Source organism: Pinus tabuliformis, chromosome 7 (assembly GCF_031772625.1).
Source record: "Pinus tabuliformis cultivar Carrire ecotype Pingquan chromosome 7, CPIR1, whole genome shotgun sequence".
NCBI lineage: Eukaryota > Viridiplantae > Streptophyta > Pinopsida > Pinales > Pinaceae > Pinus > Pinus tabuliformis.
Genome location: NC_142293.1, coordinates 924,383,070 through 924,404,126, shown reverse-complemented (window position 1 = coordinate 924,404,126; position 21,057 = coordinate 924,383,070).

The following is a 21,057-nucleotide window of genomic DNA, read 5'->3' as shown; positions in this document are numbered from 1 at the left end:
AAAGGGGAAGGCTCCTGCAGCTGAGTGTGCATGAGGCCTTAGAAATTCCGCAGCTGAGTGTGCATGAGGCCTTGGAAAGTCTGCAGCCGAGTGCGCAGACCCCTGCAGCTGAGTGTACAGGGCGGAGAAGTCTGTAAATTGAACATTGGAACTAAATAAAGACAAATTTTGGAGAAACATCTTGCATCTGAGTATTATTGTGAATTATGTTTATGCTATGTTTTGTCGCTTAATAATGTGTTTCTATGGAATAATGTGTAAATGTTGCACAAATCTACTAAATCTATCATATTTATGCATGACTTAAGTAATTATCTGGTTTCGTGAAGTTAAGGATTAATTCTGCTAAGATTTTTGATGAATTGTGTAGATCCGCGTGAAGGCAGATCTAGGGTTGTTAATTAGTGCACTAAAGTGGATAGTTTGCCTCTATAGGGTTTGTGAAGACAGATCACAGACCTTCGCGAAGGTCTAGAAGCTATTTTCTTGGAGCTATGATATCAGGCCATAGAAGGATATCGATCTGCGCAAAGGCAGATCTAAGCTGCAAGGGCTTAAGACCACTTATCACGCTATCTCTAGATGCAGGAACCTAGTTCTGGCATCCCCCAATACTGCTTCGGGTGAGACTGCAGACTGTGCTACATAGGTTGTTGCCGAAAGGACCAACAAATAGGGTTTTGTTGGTTGGCGTGAAAAAATCTGAACCTGGGTCAGGCCCCCTTAATCCAACATGTGATATTACAAATGAAGATGCAATTAGAGTGTCAATGACCCGAGGTATTTGTGAGAATTCATTCTATGGGTCATCGCCTAAGTTGTAACATGACTAAGGTGCACATGGGAACACTTTAGGGCTTCAAAGGCACAATAAGCCATGTGGCCGTTTCATACTCCTAATATAGTTGATAGGGTGAGAACCCAAAGGAGACCTTTCAACCATTAACACAAGGCACTGCTATCACATTGGAAGTGTATTTTGAGATATAAAGACTTAAAGGTGTGTGCATCATCGAAACACTAGCCCCTTAAGATGACTTTGTGAATGGAGCTATCTCAATTGGTCAAATATTTTCTTGAAAGGTTCAAATGTGAATCGACATTCAAAGCTACGACAACTTTAACCTCCCATTGAAATTGAATGCCCCGACTAAAGGATACCACTAAATGATGACGAGGTGCATGCTAGATTTGTTGACTAAAAGTGACAATCAAACTCTCCATTATTAAACGACATTCCCAACCCTAAATCACTAAAAGGTGTAAGAACATATTCACAATAGGACCATTGGCACAAACATATGCCTCTCTCTTGAAAATTCATACTGATGGAAAGATAATTCCTAATACGACATCCAACCACATCCACCTGTTGAAAACCCTAAGTAATTTAACATAACCAATGTGGGATGAGGTTAATCCATGAGGTACCCCGTAAATCCTAAGGTGCCATTATGGTCAAGCTCATAGGTAAATCTAGAAGAATAAAGATAGCAATACATGCAAGCATTAATATGGTTTTTCATGGATAGGTCAAGGAGAGGTTGACTGATTAGAAACTATATAAAAACCCTAATGGGCTGAGGAAGCATAGGGGGACCTAAAATTTTTGAATATACTCAAAAATTTGGGTAATGTTGTAGTGACTACAACAATTGGCGAACCAGTGGTAGAATCCAACATATCTGCCAACATCCCTAGAATAGTTTGAGTCTAGATAATGATGCAAGGGAATATTGAACATTCACTATGGGCACCTCTTGTGTTACCTTGGCCTTTACAGATATTCCCTCGCTTTGTGTCTCAGCTAGGTCATGCTAGTTAGTAAACACCCAATTAGAATTTCACGCATGCTAGTAGTTAATGAAGATGCAAAGAACATAACAGAGGGTTTATTGTATCTAGAGTTTTAAAATAGGTTTCTGGTGTTTCTCCATTACCATCAAGCCTATACAATACCCTGACGAAGTCACTTCAAGAAATCGCGAACATTTCTCTCCTACTAGAGAGCTTGGTTAGTACCCCCGCGAAGTTGTTACATAACCTCTTTGCGCAGGAAGCCTTTCTCGATCCTTTTCCCTTTATTAATTTCATTTTATTTCATGTGCACATTAGCACTTATTATTGGGAAATCATTGCGCCAGGGCGGATGAGGGATCCCGACTTATTTTACTGGCAAGAGAGGTCGTTTCTTATTTGACATAAACAAAAATATAATATGGTTTTGGTTTATCCTCATGCAAAGCTTTCACATCTCATCTCCTGTTAATAAGTGAACCATGAACACAAGTCCTTGAAAACTTATGACCCTACTGAGCACAAGGTTCAGGTTATGGGTATAGGTCATTAAAATCAATTAGGGTTCCCCACAAGAAACATGTTCGTATTTTCCTTGCTAATAAGTTATTCTCGTAGGAAAGATGTCCAGGATGTGACTTTGGTGACTGGTTCTAAGAGAAGCTACCTCTTAGAGTGTAACATCCCTAATGAAAATTCCATGTAATAAATGTTAAAAACAATAACCACAGATAATGGGACACGTATTCCAAGCTGAATGGTGGGCAAGACATCCTAGCGGGTGTTCATTTGGTTGTTTATGGCGAAGGAAATTGGAAAAGGAAATGGCTAAGGCATTAAAGAGGCAAAAAGGTATTTTGGCGCATTTATTTATGAAAATAATGGAAATTAGGAGAAAAGGAAGGTGAAAGGTCACATGTTGCATGTGAGGAGGAAATTGAAGGAAAATAATGGAAAATGAGGAAAATAGAGGCCTCATTAATAAAAAGGCTTCTGAGGATCAGTGGGCAAGACTTGGTCAGTTTAGCTTTGGAGCTCTCTAATTATTATCTCTCTCTCTCTCATACTTTTGGAGACATAGAGTTTTCTTGCAACACTCTTGGAGGGTGTGGCGTACTTGGATTCTTGGAGAAAGAAGGCAAAGGAAGAGCAGGAAAGCGCAAGAAGGTATCGGCATCAGCAACTACATCATATTTTCTTGCAGGTACCGAGTTGCATGTATTATTTCTTCACTCGTTTTGGCATGCATGGCACATTAATGTGGTTTCTTGGTTATGATCTATCATTAGCATGGAGGATGGCTGGGATTGACAGTGGATTGCTTAGCCTTGCCATTTCTTGGATAACCATGGTGATTGTGGGTTTACATTCATTCTTTTGTTTTGGTTGGTTCTCATGTTTCCTTAGCTTAGGTTGAGTTACTAGTCCTGGAAGACCTGGTTGAGCAAACGCTCTGGAAGCCCTGTAACAACTTGGGTTGAGTTGCTAGTCCTGGAAGCCCTGGTTGGAAAAATGCTCTGGAATCCCTTGGTGGGTTGAGTTACTAGTCCTAGAAGCCTTGGTTGGACAAACGCTCTAGAAGCCTGTGGGTTGAGTTATTAATTATAGAAGCCTTGGTTGGACAAACACTCTAGAAGCCCTGGAAGGCTTGGATGGAGACCAATCTGATGATGGTTTTTGGTGATTTCTAACCATGAGGTGGAATCACAGTTTGATGGGTTGAGGTGGGTGGCCTCTGGAAGCCCTAGATGAGTTTTGATTGAGGTGTTCTATGAGATCCCACATTCATGCTTGGAATATGGAATAGGGGTGATTGGTTGAAGAGAGACTTGGCTCAGCCAATCTATGGTTGGGTGGAATGTGGTAGTCCCATCTTCGGTTGGTTCATTGCATTTATTAATGAAAAAAAAATCATTCCCTTGATTTTCATGTGCAAATGTACGGATGCATATATGGATTTTGATGGCGAATATGTTTATTGTATTTATGTTCCTATTATGTTGTTTATATGCACATTTACCCCAGAGGGTGTTACAGAGTGGTATCAGAGAATGTTTCAAACACTTGGACTGGATGGGCTCTATCATAAGTAGAATGAAGAACAAAGGTTAAATTTTAGACCTTTTTGTCATATCTGTTATGACTTTTCTTCTATGGCATATTAGAAGTTGAAAATTTGTCCATAATGAAGGTAAATCTCACTGATAATGTGGTAAAAATTTCAGATATTGGTTCACAATACTTTAGGAATTATGATCTAAGGAAGATGACCTTCATGAATGCACCTTTAAACAGGTCACGTTGGAATTTTTGCAATAAATTTTCTTCTGTAGGCTTTCAGAAGATGAAAAATTGTCCACATTGAGGGGAAATACCAATGATTATGTGGTAGAAATTTCAGAGGAGATATGAGCAGAGGGATTCGAACCTTCTGAATGCTCCTAAAATCAGGTCTCAAACATGTCGCGCTGACATTTCTGTTATAACTTCTATTCTAGGCACTCTCAGGAGTTGAAATGTTTTCCAAAATGAGAGGAAATCCCACTTATGTTGTGATAAAAATTTCAGACATTTATTCGCTATATTGTAGCAGATATGACCAGTGTAAATTGAGATTTCTGGATACTCTCGGAATTGTGCACCAAATAGGATTGTGTTGGTATTTTGTTATAACTTTTCATCTATGAAATCTCAGAAGCTGAAACTTGAACCATAGTTAGGAATAATTCCACTGATGATAAGGTTCAGTTTCCATAACTTGTACGACTACAATTTAGGATAAATGCATTGAATCATTCACTATTTTAGTTTGCATGCAAAGTGTTTGATGAAATGCTTAAATGGTTCAATGATTAATTGCATACAAACTGTTTGATAAAATGCCCCAATGAGTATGTTGTTTGTGGTTGGGGATAGTATTGATGTGTAACAGTATTTCTGTAGTTGATATATTCTTACTTTTATGCAAATATTTTTCTATATTAGTTTGCATCTAAAGTGTTTGAATAAATGCTTACATGCAAATGTAATAGTATAGTAGTTGTTTGTGGATAATGTAAAAGTATGGTAATTGTTTGAAAAAAATGTTATTTTTTTTAGATGGGATAATATTGTAGTATGATAAAATGGATGTACCTGATATATGCCTATTTTCATGCAAACAATTTGAAGAGTTGCATGTAGGGAATTTGAAAGGTTGCATGGAAGGAATTTGAAAATTTGCATGTAAGGAAATGAAAAAGTGGCATGCTTTTAGTTATTATGTTACAAGTGGAATGAGTGCAATGTTTTTGACTTAATCTCATACAAATGTATGAGAAATAAAAAAAATCAATTTGTTTTCAAGTGTGGTTAAATTTAGTAGAGCTTTGGAGATCGCATTTCCATAATGAGACATTGGAGACTGGGCCATTATAGTAGCTTCCTCCTTCTACCTTAGTGTGGACCATGGATAGTAAGGGGGTATGCTTATAGGTTGTTAGTATTGGTGAAAGTTGATTTCAAATTAATAGACACGATGTCTTGATTTTTGGAACATGTGACTGACTGTGTATGAATTATATGTCACTTACATGTTGATTTCATGATACCTACTTACATCCTTGTATGTTAGGTTACATTTTTGAATATTTTGATTACATGTATCATTCTTGTAGGTTGATTACAAGAATTGATTGCTCATGTTCGACTACATGCATTTATGCGTAGGTGTAGTTGATTTTACGTTACTTATGCATATTGTTGGTTGCATGTGGCAATGTGTAAAATGGAGTAATGGTTGTTGTCATGCATGAGGTCATGGTTTGTGTAGTTGATATGGTCATGCATTGATGACTGGACTCTATCTAGAATGATGTGTGTATGGTTTGGTACTCATTTGTTATATTTCTATATACAGTTGTTATGCATGTATGGTCTTGGTTATAGTTTGAATATTAGGTCAAATATGCCTTGTGAAGTCATTGTATGCAATTTAGGTCATCATGATGCTATTGGTTGTTATGATGCTAATGTGTTGGATGAGATAGAGTAGGAGATGCATATCATCATAATGAGGTTGTAACATTGAACTTTGGGGTAAGATAAGATCGTCATACATGTATTGTATGTTTGGCATGTAGGTATGTAGGTTAAAGGATTGTTATATGCATTAGGGTTATATACATTAGGTTTATGTACATGTCTTTGATGTTATGGTTACATTCATGATATATGTTAGATGGTTAGTGTAGTTATATGCACATGTGTCAAATAGTAAAGAATGATAGTAACCTGTAGTTGTATGTGTTTCTATTGTTGTTTTATATTAGTTAACCTAGTGATTATGTTGCATGTTGTGGATGAGTATGATATATAGCTTATTGTTGTTATGTGCTATTAACTTGATGATTAGGGTCATTTCATTGAGATATTAATGTCGTAATTTGGATTGGTCATATGTGTGATGGTTACATTCATTGCATTGAAGATATTGATATTATATGTATTGTGTTAACTTGGTTTGACCTATGCAGATGGTTATGGTTGTGATACTTAGGTATGAGCTGACATATTTGTGATATGGTGTCATACTAATCTAGACTGATCATACATATGTGATTATTATGCATGAACAACATATGCTTATGAGCCTGTAATATGAACATGTTAGTTAGTTATTGTTATGGATATCATGATTTATGTTGACATGTTGTAAAGTTATATCCCGCTAACTAGATTGATTATGCAGACAAGATAGCCTCCCCTGTGGTACACTAAGGTGTGAGTTTGATTATGTATTATACTTGGTGTTTCATAGTTGATTATGTCGTTTATTTGGTATTTGATTGTTTGGTGCCTATTACGTCATCTAATTGATTTATATAATATGGTATGTTTGCAAGTGGTTGAATGATTGATGAATTGCTTAATATGAGTATGTGCTCAAATGATTTGTTTTAAGATTATTGTACTAACATGTATGTGTTGAGACAACTGATATGTACTTGAATGTAGTTGATAGTTGTAGCATTATGTCTAATGGCTTTGGATTATAACATGATTGTTTGTAAAAGTTGATTTCAAATTGATAAATATGATTGTCTTGATATTTTGAACATGTGGTTGATATCTGTGAGCATGATGCATGGAGTTGCATGGAAAGAGAGGTTGCCATGAAATATTGAATAAGGCTCAGGTTGAGATTTTCCTGGGAACCATGGGGATTGAGTCATGGTGTTTGTTGTCAGTCTTGTGCTTCTGGTCTTTTATGAATTGTTGGGCTTGATTTGTGGCTTTATTTATGTCTAGTGTATGGACATACCACTTTGTTTGCGGAGTCATGTTGTTATTGGTTTTTATGGTCTTCTTCTTGTTTGTTTCTTGTCTTTCCTTTTTTATGTTTGAGTCTTGGGAATTGGTTGGGAAAGAGGAAAGTTGATGGAAATCGGGAGAGATTTGTGGTACCCAACCGATGATATAAGACCCAAATGAAGCTCTGTGCATGAGTAAGCACAATGGAAGGTAAGACTATGACAATTGGTTGGACTGGTTGGGTCCATTGTGCTAAATGGACAGTAGCAACGCAGACACAAGAAATGTAACCAGAAAAGGTAAAGTAAATGGATTAGTGGTGTCATATGCTTTGGATATGTTGGGAACTATTTCTCTCAATGCTTGTGCATAAATAAGGAAGTTCTCTTAACCTAGACCTTATGTTATCTGGTAATTATTTTATGATCATGATTATGTTGAAGTTTATATATATGTATACATGTATGTATGTATGTCATTGTCTGACAGGATCATGATTGTTTTATGCTAATGTTTATATATGTATTTATGTATCCATGTATCTATGCCCCTGTTTGACAAGGTTGTCAAGGATCATTCGTATGGACGAATGATTGTCTATATAGGTGAATGGCATGACGGATTCCTGGAGATGAGGAACAAAGTGGGAAGAGTAGTCATGACAAATATATGAGGTCAGTATCATGTGAATATGAATTTATATTTTATACATGTATTATGCCTATGTTTATGTTATGACAGGTAATGTTGAAGGATACATCAGCAAAGTGAAAGCAGTGTGGTCTGCGGAATGCTAGGATAAGCATGGATGGGATACTAGAAGCAAGGTTTCTTGGTAAGGACAATGTGGTTTTGGATGTGTGGTACTATTGTTGAGCATACGTTGTATATGTTGTACATGTTGCATCTGCGATGTGTGCACTTGTGGTGTTGTGTATACATAGCATGTGTACATGTTATTTATGCAATGTTATGTACAGGATGGTAGAAACAGGGTTGTGTGAATATTGCATATGGGGTGTTGTATACATATTGTACTATCTTCATGAAATATATGTGGTGTGTGTGCATATGGTGCTCTATGCATGTTGGATATGCAATGTTGTGTATAGATGATGCTATGTACATGTTGGATATGCAATGCTATGGACACTTGGTGTTGTGTGCATGTTGTATGTATGGTGCTATGTCCATATGGTGTTGTGTGCATTATTGTACAAGTGGTGATGTGAGCATGTGGTGTCATGTACATGTTATACATATGGTACTATGAGCATGCGGTGATGTGTACATGTCATGTATGTGATGCTATGTACATATGGTGTCACATAAACATCGTGTGTGTGGTATTGTGTACATGTGGTATTGTGTACATGTTGTACAATGGTGTAGTGTAGATGTGGTGTTGTGTACATGATGTGTAGGTGGTGTCATGCACATGTGATGATGTGCACATGTTGTGCAAATGGTACGATGTACTTGTGGTACTATGTACATGTTATATATATGGTGTTGGTGTACGTGTGGTATTGGGTGCATGTCATCCATGCTAAGTTATGGGCATGCAGTATTATGTATGTGCATTATGCAGTCATGGTATTGTGACATATGAATTCATTATGTTGCACCCTAGACACGTATTTGTGTTGGGTTGTACATCAGGTGTAGGTGCATGTATTGTGTTATACACAAGATGTAGGCATATGTATTGAGTTGTGTCATACACTGGGTGTACGTGAATGTGTTGTATGTCAGGTGTAGATGCATGTGTTGCATGGAGTTGTATGTCGTATGTGGTCGTATGTGTATGATGCACACTATGCATACGTGCACATGGTTGAGGAGAAGGCACTGGATGTTTCTCGAGTGGTGCAACCAATCCAATGTGTTATAGAAAGAACCAAGGTAGAAGTAACAATCGACGAAGGATAAGTATTGGTATTGTATTTTGGTTTTAGTATGCATGTGATTTATGATTCTAGCCCATGATGATTACACATGATCTATGATTTTGATTTATGATAGTTACATGTCATTTATGATTTTGATGGTTATGTTTGAACTAACCTGATGTGATATTTTTATACATGTTGACTTGGTCAAATATGCTAGTTTGACTTGTTGTGATAGGAAGCGAACATGATTGAAAATGTACCATATTGATGAGCTACCAATGAGGTATGATGTGAATTTATTTTAATTTATTTTAAAACTGATGGAAGCTATGTGCGTGGTACAAGAATCATGAACATGCCCAGTTGGGTAGTTGAAATCAAATACAAGAATTAGTAGCTTGATATGGTGGTTTGGTGGTTTCTTATGGTGGTTTGGTAGTTGCTTTATGATGGTTTAGTATTTGATTTATGTTGGTTTAGTATATTATTTATGATGATTTGATATGTGCTTTGAGTTGGTTGATACATGCTATATGTTGTTTTGACATATGCCTTATGATGTTTTGATATATGCTATATGATTATTAGTGTGTGATTGATATATGTTTGGTATATGATTTGGCATATGTTTTGATATATATATTTTGATGATGCTTTTATATGTACACTCGTGTATGGATGTGAATATTGTAACGAGCTATGTTATAAAGCTCCACTATGCAGTATGGGTGTAATGCTATTATGTTATCATGATGTTATGACGTCATATGAGTTTTCTTAAGCAGAATGATCATTGTAAATACCATAATGAGTTGTGTTATAAAGCTCCATTATGCGGTATGTTGTCATGTCATTATGATGTTATGTCTTGAGCAAATCTTTCATTGTAAATAATACATCGAGCTAGATTATAAAGCTCCATGAGCAGTATGTCTTCTTTCAGCAGGCTACTAAGGTATATGTGTGATTGAACACCGAGGACGGTTTTCCCCCAAGGGGGAGGGTTCTGTAACAGTGTTAGCGAAAATTCCATGTAATAAATGTTAAAAACAATAACAAAGGATGATGGGACATGTATTCCAAGCTAAATGGCGGGAAAGACATCCTAGGGGGTGTTCATTTGGTTGTTTATGGCTAAGGAAATTGGAAAAGGCAATGGCTAAGGCATTAAAGAGGCAAAAAGGTATTTTGGCACATTTATTTATGAAAATAATGGAAATTAGAAGAAAATGAAGATGAAAGGTCACATGTTGCATGTGAGGAGGGAATTGAAGGAAAATAATGGAAAATGAAGAAAATAAGGGCCTCATTAATGAAAAGGCTTCTGAGGATCAATGGGCAAGACTTGGTCAGTTTAGCTTTGGAGCTCTCTCATTATTCTCTCTCTCTCTCTCATAGTCTTGGAGACTTAGAGTTTTCTTAGAACACTATTGGAGGGTGTGGCATACTTGGATTCTTAGAGCAAGAAGGCAAAGGAAGAGTAGGAAAGCGTAAGAAGACATCGACACTAGTAGTTACATCAGATTTTCTTGCAGGTACCGAGTTGCATATATGATTTCTTCACTAGTTTTGGCATGCATGGCACATGCATGTGGTTTCTTGGTTATGATCTGTCATTGGCATGGAGGATGGTCGGGATTGACAATGGATTGCCTAGCCTTACCATTTCCTGGATAGCCATGGTGATTGTGGGTTTAAGTTCATTGTTTTGTTTTGGTTGGTTCTCATGTTTCCTTAGCTTGGGTTGAGTTACTAGTCCTAGCAGCCTTGTTTGAACAAACACTCTGGAAGCCCTATAACAGCTTGGGTTGAGTTACTAGTCCTGGAAGCCCTGGTTGGACAAATGCTCTGGAAGCCCTTGGTGGGTTGAGTTACTAGTCCTGGAAGCCTTGGTTGGACAAATTCTCTAGAAGCCATGTATAAGTTGTGGGTTGAGTTACTAGTTTTGGAGGCCTTGGTTGGACAAACACTCTGGAAGCCCTGGAAGGCTTGGATGGAGACCAATCTGATGATGGTTTTTGGTGATGTCCGATCGCGAGGTGGAATCACTGTTGATGGGTTGAGGTGGGTGGCCTCTAGAGGCCCTGGATGAGTTTTGATTGATGTGTTCTATGAGATCCCACATTCATGCTTGGAATATGGCACAGGGGTGATTGGCTAAAGAGAGACTTGGCTCAACCAATCTATGGTCGGGTGGAATGTGGTTGTCCCATCTTTGGTTGGTTCATTGCATTTATTAATGAAAAAAAAATTCATTCCCTTGATTTTCATGTGCAAATGTATGGATGTATATATGGATTTTGATGGCTGATATGTTTATTGTATTTCTATTCCTATTATGTTGTTTATATGCAAGTTTACCCCATAGAGTGTTACATAGAGTAACCATCACAACCACACACAAAAATTAGGGTTATGGATTCCACATTAGGGTAATGCAATCAAGAAACTGTCTGGGGGTGTTAACACGTGTGAGTAGGCCAAGAAATATTCCTTTAGGTTTGAGTATGTGTAAATGGGTGTGAGAAAACTAACCATAGTATCAAAGGTTCGAAAGCTCCGAGTTCGAGAAGGCCCACAGAGTTGTAAGAAACATAGGGGAAAATGAAAGGCTAGGTCAAGGTGAGTGTATGCCAAGCAAGAAGATAAATGCATGATGTAATGCAAAATGTAGGGATTATGATGCAATTAAATGTTTTGTTATGCAAATGTGCAGAAGAAATCAACCAAATATAGATAAAAGACCATTGTAATGCATGTGCAGAGATTTTCATGCAAAAGATGAATGCATGCTTAAATTCCAATTGTTATACAACAACTAAGTTACTATGATAAATCTGACACAACAAATCATATAGAAGTTAACGTTAATAAGAAAACTTTGATAGAGAAACCCTAATAATAAAAATTTCATAAACAAACCCTTATTAGAAAAATAATAAGAAAAACCTAAAACCTAACTAGTATATACCCTAAAACCCTAATTTAATTAGAGAGGAGGTTGGGTTATGTGAAATCAAACTTCCTATGCAGCCACTACAACAGTTCCTGACCTACAAAAAAAAAGATGACAACGATTATAATATACAAAAAGAATTGTGCAAAATCCAAAATGCTCACCTGTGAAACATGCACAACAACAAGAAAGCCATGTCTACCTATAGGAAAATATGCCAGAAAAGACCATTCAAGGAAAACTGCAACCCAATCCTGGTAAAAAAAATCACAAATGTGAAATTTATAGTCATCTAGCCATGACATACATCCATTCATGCTTAACCCTAAATCCAATGTAAGTAAGGCTTGCTGTTGCCTACTAGAATAGGAAACTACCAGATAAGATCCTTCAATCCAATCAGTGACCCTGTCATGACATCAAGGATGATCAACTTGATGAATTTGAAAAGAGGGGTTTTCGCCAGGTGTGATTGGGATACTGGAGGATTCAAGTGCAGAAACACTAATTTTGGAAACCAAATTTGAAGTTGTCCATGGATTTTGTCCGGGATGTGAGGACCTGACATAATCATCAACAAAATCTGAAGTGCCTCACCATCTTGACAAATCTCTAACCCTTCAAATGGAAAGTCATAAAATATCAATAGTTTCACAAGATTGACAGGTGAATGCATATGGTCATCGTTAGCTGTGACAGGACGACTATCAATGCAAATATTGTTGATTGGATCAGATGTCTGAATATTGATATATTGGCAGTTCAACATATCAGATTACTTAAATTCCCAAGAATGAATTAAATCAACCAGAAGAGTTTTCAGAAGAGGAGAGGTTAGGCAATTGGTACCCCCATATATAGTGGATTCTAAGACGTATCTTACTTGTCCCTTCTCACAATCTGTACTAGCTCAGCAACAACCAAAAATATTTGAGACAATGGCTGACACACTCCCTTTAGAAAACAAATTAGGTTATAGAGGTTGATGCATATCAGCTGATATGGGGTGGAACGATGTGTTTGGAGAAACCTCAACCAAATTAGAATATTTCCGAGATGAGCTTGCATCCGGAAAGATGATGCCGAGAGGAGAGCCATGTGCAAAGCCCTAATTTGATTTGGTTCAGGGGTCTCATCAGGAATGTGAGAACCTGACATAACCATTAATGGAAGATGAAGTGACTCAACTCCCTGATGAGTCCCCAAACATTCGAAAGGTGAATCATCAAATTCTGATGGCTTTGTAGGATAAACAGATGGGTATGAATGATAATAACTAGAGGTGTAAGAGAATATATTTATGATATAATGACAATCGATGAAGCCACCTGTTGGCTACATGGGGCCTGACCCAGGTTCAACAGTGAGTTTAGCCAAGCAAATCCTGGTACTACTGGCCCTTTCGGCAACAGTTCGCAGAGCGCGTACTGAGGTCTCACCCAAAGTAGTATGGGAGGGTGCTAGAACCAGGTTTCCCCACCCTAGGGATGTCTTGATGAGGGTTCTAGAGGTTTGCGATCCCAACCTGTGTGCTGCACTGCCCTGCGCAACTTTCTATCCTTCGCAACTCATGCGCACTCTAGAGAATATAGTATTATTCCGATCCAATCTTTACTGTGTTATTATATTAGTGCTTAACTTAGTTTGTGCGGGTCCAATGTTATTATTACTCATACAACTTTTAGATAAGCGCGTGTATTTGAAAACAATATACATGGATAAAGATAACCAGAACATAGAAATATAGATCTACAAATAGACGCACAATATTCTAAATCAATCTTATCTTTATTAATACTCAAGTTCAGTTACAAACCCGACTCTGCCCTGCGCACTCAGCTGCAAGGTCCGCGCACTCAGCTGTGGACTTTACTAGGCCTCTGTGCACTCAACTGCAGAGCCTCTACCTACTACTACAACCCAATACACTTCATATTCACTTCTATCTTCTAACAATGCCTTCACATCTATCTATTACTTTTCAAAAACTAAGAATAACTTTTCACTTAGAGCCTCGCTCTATTTATACAATCCCATGGCCTACGGACCATGGGTAGGCCGACACACTTTACATTAAATTACATTATTTAAAGGTGGAAAACCCTAGACTCTTGCACTTCGCACCCGTATTTCGCGGGGTCTTTACATTACATTTGACCAAAACTCGAGCTTCAAGCCCCAAAAACATGCTATGGGGGGATCCGCTGCTCAACAAGCCCCCAACACAATCATCGTGACTCATACCGAGTCACTCTGCTAGTGTGGCGATCTTTACACGAAGTCCATTCAAATATGCCTATGCGGCGCGAAGGTCTGCAACATACCATTCTGTCGTCGGCTAGATCTGCTCCATTTCTGCTTCTAAATCATCTATGTCTGATTGGATTCTCTACTTTGATGCCAACTTCTAGTACCTGTGTTTATAGTCCCACACCGTTGTCCAGCTTTTCAAGTCATGAACACTGTGCTTTGGGTGGTTAGTCAGACAACCAGCCCACCCATATAGGGTTTTAGGCGACTACCATTTACTCTTCATGGGAAGGGTTCTCCATTTAGTTTGACTAGCTAGACCGCGCCTCCATCCGTGACCTCTTTTACCACATATGGTCCCAACCAATGCATTCTGAATTTTCCAGGAAATTTTTCAAACTTGCTGTCATACAACAACACTAAATCGTTTACCTTGAATGTGTGCAACTTGATATGGCAATCGTGCCAGGCTTTCTCGCACTGTTTCTGTACCTGTTGATGGAATCCCACCAGAAACCATTCTTCCTCGAGTTCTTCCAATTGCACGAGCCTCTCTTCCAAGGCTTCGCAGTCCGACATGCCTGTAAGTGCTGCTATTCACAAACTGGGTACGATGTATTCCATTGGCATGACTACTTCCGTGCCATAGACTAACCTGAAAGGTGTTTGACCCGCCAATTTTTTGCACGTGGTTCTATATGCCCATAATATGACAAGTATGCACAGGTCCCAATCGTTTCGCTACTGTTACATACTTTGGTCAGCGCAGTCTCCAGAATTTTGTTGAATGCTTCTATTGTCCCATTAGCTTGCGGATGGTACAGTGTACTTTGTTGATGATACACCTGGAACTCCTCGGTGAGTGCACTGATGGTTTCATTTAGGAAGTGCATTCCGCAGTCACTCATTAAGATTTTCGGACAACCAAACCGTGTCAACACGTTTTTGAACAAAAATTTCACAACTGTAGCAGTCGTGCAATCCTTAACCGGCTGTGCTTCCACCCATCGAGTCAGGTACTCTGTCACGGTGATGATGTAGCGTGCACTTGTCTTTCCCTGAGGTTTGATCGGTCCCACAAAGTCGATTGCCCATTTTTCAAATGGTCGCAACGTCATCTATGGATTGAGTGGCATCTCATCCCTTTGTCATGGTTTTCCTGTCCTTTGAAATATGTCGTAGGCCCGACAGTGTGCTTTCGAATCTTAATGCAGGATTGGCCACCATAGCCTAGTGCGAAGAATCTTCTGTGCAGTCGCGCGTCTTGCATAGTGTCCTCCTACAACCCCCCCATGTGCTTCCACAAGGACCTATCCTCGTTCAAATTCAGGTACATATCTTCACAATATCTCATCGTTTCCCATTTTGTAGACGTGCCTCGCGATGACTGAAGAGTCTGTTGTGCGCACCACCAATTCCTTCTTCTGCTGGACTGAATATTCCTTCGGCGCAATCCCTGTGGTTAAAAAGCGAATTATATCTTCAAAGTGGTTATCCACGATGTGCACTTCAAAGAGCTGTGCATTCAGTAGTCCCTTCTCCAAATTTGTTCGCTCCTCGCCTGTCTCAATTCATGATAAATGATCTGGTCCTACATTTAGGCGTCCCGGTTTTACAATGACCTCAAAGTCATATTCTTGAAACAGTGATAGCCATCGGCATATGCGCCCCCCCAAAACAGGCTTGTTAACCAGGTATTTCAATGCAGAGTGATCGATATACATCTTGAAGTGCCCACCAAATAAATAGTGTTGGTATTTCTGGAGCACATACACCATTGCCAAACTTAGTAGTAGAGTATTTCTTTTCGGCTTTGGACAACCATTGACTTGTGAATGTGATCGGGTGATCCACGCCTTCCACACCTTCCTGCATAAGCACAACTCTCAGAGAAATACACGACGCATCAACATGTACATGAAATTCTACGTCCCATTTTGAGAAGACCGGGATGGGAGAGGATGCCATTTTCTCCTTGAGAACATCCAAACTTTTCCTACAATCATCATTCCAACAATATGTAGCGTCCTATTTCAATATTTTTTCCATTGGTGTTGTTATTTGTGCATAGCTCTTGATAAACTTTCTATAGTAACCAATGTGCCCCAAAGTAGTGCGTAGTTGTTTGACACTTCGTGGCACTTCCAAATTGAGAATAACAACAGTCTTCGTGGGGTCCACCATCAGGCCTTGTTTGCAGACCACATGGTCAAGAAGGTTTCCAAAGGGGACGAGGAAGGTGCACTTCTTAAGATTCAGTGCAATCTAGTGTCGTCGGCAAGTAGCCAACATCAAACGTAAGCTCACTATATGGTGTTTAACTAACCCAAATACAGTCCAATCATCCCGATAGACCTCCAAGAACTTGTGGATGTATTCCTTGAATGCGGCCACCACTATGTGCGAAAATATTGCTGGCATTCTTCAGTCCAAAGGGCATAACGATGTATTGAAATCAGCCCCATTTGGTTCCGAAGGTTGTCTTGCTCCTGTCTTTCGGCGCAATTTTGATCTGATGGTATCTTGAGAAGCCATCCGTGAATGAGTAAGCTTCCTGACCGCCAACATTCTCCAATACTTCATCTTTGAACGTGTCAGGAATGGATCATGAACAAAGGCATCGTTAAGCTTCCTAAGGTCCACGTAGATTCTAATTTCGCCCTTCTATTTTTCTCCTGTACTACCATAGGACTCACCCATTCAGATTCTTCCACTGGTTCAATAATTCTGTTTGCGAGCATTTTTTCTAATTCCTCGCGGACCTTTTCTTTATATTTTGGATTTAAACGGTAAGGTCATTACTTGACTAGCTTCGTGTCTAGTTTCAGAGTGATCTTCATGATCCCTAAGTCGTCAATGATCCCCTTTAAGTCTGTGATTTTGGTCGGTAAGAAATATTGATATTCGCAGTAACTCGGCGACCTTATCTACCATAGCGTCATCCCAATAGTCCCCAAGTATCGCGTACTTTGGCTCTCTGTCTGTGCCAATGTTTACTTGCTTTTTTTTAGTGGTGCAGTGATGTCGGGATCCTCAATTGATGGTCCTCAAACCTTGCGACAGCCTTCAGTCTTTGGAATATTAATATTTCGGGGGTCATCATCATCCTCTTCTACTTGCACGTTATAATATTCTAGGGCACTGCTTGACTGGGTTGCCCATGCTAATTAAACTACTTGCAGTGGTTCCTTTGGTATTTTGAAGATGGCGGCTTTTACTGCTTGTTGGGTAGTGGAGGTCCCGCGTAAGGGTTTTGGGACAGAAAGCCTAGAAATTAGGAGTAAATTATTGTAAAAACTCCGAAGTATGCAGAGCACAAAATGTAAAAGGTCAAGTCAAAGGGTTGTCCACCCAAGAAATAATGAAAAATAATAGGAAGTAAGTCAGTCCACGGACCATAGATAAGTATAAATAGAGCGTGGCTCTATGAGGGGAAAGGCAGTTCTCTTTTGAGTATGATTTTGGAGATCTGAAATGTAATGGGTGTATGAGAAGAGCATTATGAAAGTGTCTGTAAGTCTGAGTCAGGGGTTTGGGTAGAGGATAGAGGCTCTGCAGCTATGTGCACAGAGGCCTGGAAGAGTCCGTAGCTGGGTGCATGGACCCCTGCAGCTGAGTGCGAAGGGCATATCTAGATGTAAGGGTGATAAGTGGAAATAAAGATAAGTTTCTTCTGAATTCTGTGTTAATTCTGAACTATTATAACTCTATTCTTTTATGGTTAATGAAACTGTTTTGATCTACGCACGTATGCTTATTGAGTACTTTTGAATCGAGTTTAATCATAATATGCAAACTCAATGAAAGTAATAAATGTCTGCTTAAAGACCTCTCTAAGTAGATCTGGGTTATAATACTTAATCAAATAAATTAGATCTGTAATCAGTGCGGTAAGAGAAAGCTAAGATATCTGGATTGGCGCAGATCTAGCGCAGTGCGAGGCTGGAGGACGGCGCGTGAACCTCTCAAACCACATCTAGACATACCAAGGGTGTGGAAACCTGGTTCCAGCACCCTCCCCTGCTACCTCGGGTGAGACCTCGGTCCGCGCTTCACGGGCTATTGCCGAAAGGGCCGGTAGCTGCAGGATTTGCTTGGCTAAATAATTCTTTCAAACCTGGGTCAGGCCCATATAAGCCAACAAATGGTTCCGTTGCCGGGACCAGGATCTGCCTAAGGGGTGTCTGGTGTGGAACATAGAGAGAAAAATGTTGAAGGATTGAAGGAATCAGGGATGGTAATAGATCAAGGGTAACTATGGCAAGCGCGATTCAGTTGCCAGTATTCAAGGGAGCAGGAGGCGAAGACCCGGAGCAATTTTGGTTTGTGCTAACATTAGTATGGAACGCGCAACAAATCACAGATGATAATATCAGGAAAGCTACCTTAGTCAGCGCACTGCAGGACCAAGCACTGACATGGTACATGAAGTATTCAAGCAATAACCCAATGGCAGGGGTAGTGTAAATCTAGACCGAATTAAAAAAGGAATTTAGCCGGCCGAAGTCAGGAAAACAGTCGATCGTATGATTCAAGAGATTGTAATAATGTTGGGTGAAACTCCGTGGGATTTGGATCAGAGGTTGAAAAGCGCTATCTGCGAGGCCAACATGACACTGACAGATGAGCAGCACTGCGCTTGGTTTGTCGCATCATTAACACCATATCTGAAGTCGGCTCTGTTACAACAAAATATCTCAACCCAAGTTGAAGTGCTGGAGGTAGCAATGCGGCTGCACGAAACCCTGATACCAGACCCAGGGTTGGGAGTTCAACAAATTCAAGTGCAGGTCCAAAATTTATGCTTGGAAATGCAGAATTTAAAACAAGAACATACACCATGCTCAGAAGTTCGGGAGGAGGTATGGTGTGTAAGGTGTAAGAGCCAGGGACACAATAAAGATCATTGTCCGGTCTCGGTGAATTTTGTGGTAACAGGGGGACCAACACCATTGCGACCAGAGGCATAGGCAAGGTTAAGCACAACCACCCCACTCTAGTGTGCAATCTATCAGGTGGGAGGGAAGCACAACACTGATAATTGTCTTCTATTACCAAAATACAACCATACCCCCAACAGCTCTTTTGCAACTTTTGTAGATCAGCGGGCCATGAAGAAAGGGATTGTCGTAGCTATCAAATGCTGATGGATTAGTCATCTGCCTATAGAATGCAGACGAAGGTGTGAAGTCAGGATCTAGCCACGGCAATTGCGTGCGGTGGGTTCCAAGGGCGTGGTCAAGGACAAGGCGGAATGGGACCAGGAAGGGGTCACGGGCAGTTAATTTGTTACAACTGTGGAGGACCAAGACATTACGCGTGATATCGTACCAACCCAGCTAAAATTTTGTGCAGCTATTGTGATTAATTCGATCATGAGTTGCTAAACTGTCCTTCGCTGATAGCGCAGATTCAGGAAAAGAGGGCAGCGCAACCAACAACGACCTAGAATGTGCAGATGATGAGGTCCGAACCCTGCGAGGAAGATCCCAAGGTCAACATGGTGCTGAGGAGTGGCACGGCCACAGGAGCGGATGGACAGAACTCAGGAGGCGATAAGGGGACATATCGGGAAGCTCAGGAGAGCTTCATGGAGGTCTCTACCCCAGGTAATAGGGATCAGCCTGAGATAGACAAGGATCCCTCGATGATAACTACCTTTTTAGAGACATGTATAAAATTGCTTCGCGACAACAGGGCAGTTAAAGGCTTACAGGAGTTGATAAATAGGTGCACAGGGTGGAGTGAGCCTCATGTCATTCGAAAGTTGGGAAGACATGCATTACAGACCAGAAGGGAAATGTGGTTAACAGCGAAGATCGGTGATTATGAGATGGAGCAGGTCATTTTGGATCTAGGCTCAGATGCCAACATATTGTTGAAACAGACATGGGAGCGCATGGGTAAGCCTACACTACAATGGTCCCCTATCCAATTACGGATGGCAAATCAACAGAAGGTGCTGCCCATGGGAAGGCTGCAAGGGGTTATGGTAGACCTTGACAGTGCAAGTACCCGCACGGATTTTGAAGTTATTGAGCTCATGGATGAAAATACGCCCTATCCTGCATTGTTAGGAATAGATTGGGCCACCGACATGAATGGAGTTATTAATCTAAAGAAGAGGACAATGATATTTGAAACAAAGGCACTCCATGTCGTTATTATGCTAGATCCGACTGAAGGACTGCGTTACATCGAACCGGTGCACAGCAATGACGACGAAGATTATAGTTACAGAATGAATGCGCAGGAGCGAGGATGGGTCAAGACATTGGAGGATAGAAGAAGATCACGAGGGGATGGAGAATCCTACACTAATGATTCAGATGAGGAAGATGAGTGGTGGCGCAACCGGTTGAACGGAGTAACCATGCTACACTGGAACATGGTGATGAAATCGATGTACTGCGTAAAGGCCGAGGATCATGAATTGCCAAAGTATGATGGGTTTAAAATGATGATGGTTGATGAATTTCTGACCAAATTTGAAATCGTAGTACTTGAGCACCAAAGGTTTGACACGATGAAATGGGCACTGCACGCGATGCCTGCGATGATGGTGGGGCACACATGAAGTAACGTTCGAAGATTGGCCCCCCTGCAGGCGTATGATGAAGATAAGATTTGGGAAGCTGGAAGTACACATAATAGAGAAATAAAATGGACATGATGACCCACGCATGCACCTTACCAGATGGAACAAAGCCTACGAAGAGGAACCTCAACCAGAATGGGTGCACTTAGTTTATCACACCCTATATGTCATTCCTAGAAATTGGTATACTGAAGTAGAGCTCCGGCACAACACAAGCGAGTGGGATATCTTGCGCGAAGGGTTCTTCGTGACATTCCTCTTTGAAGATC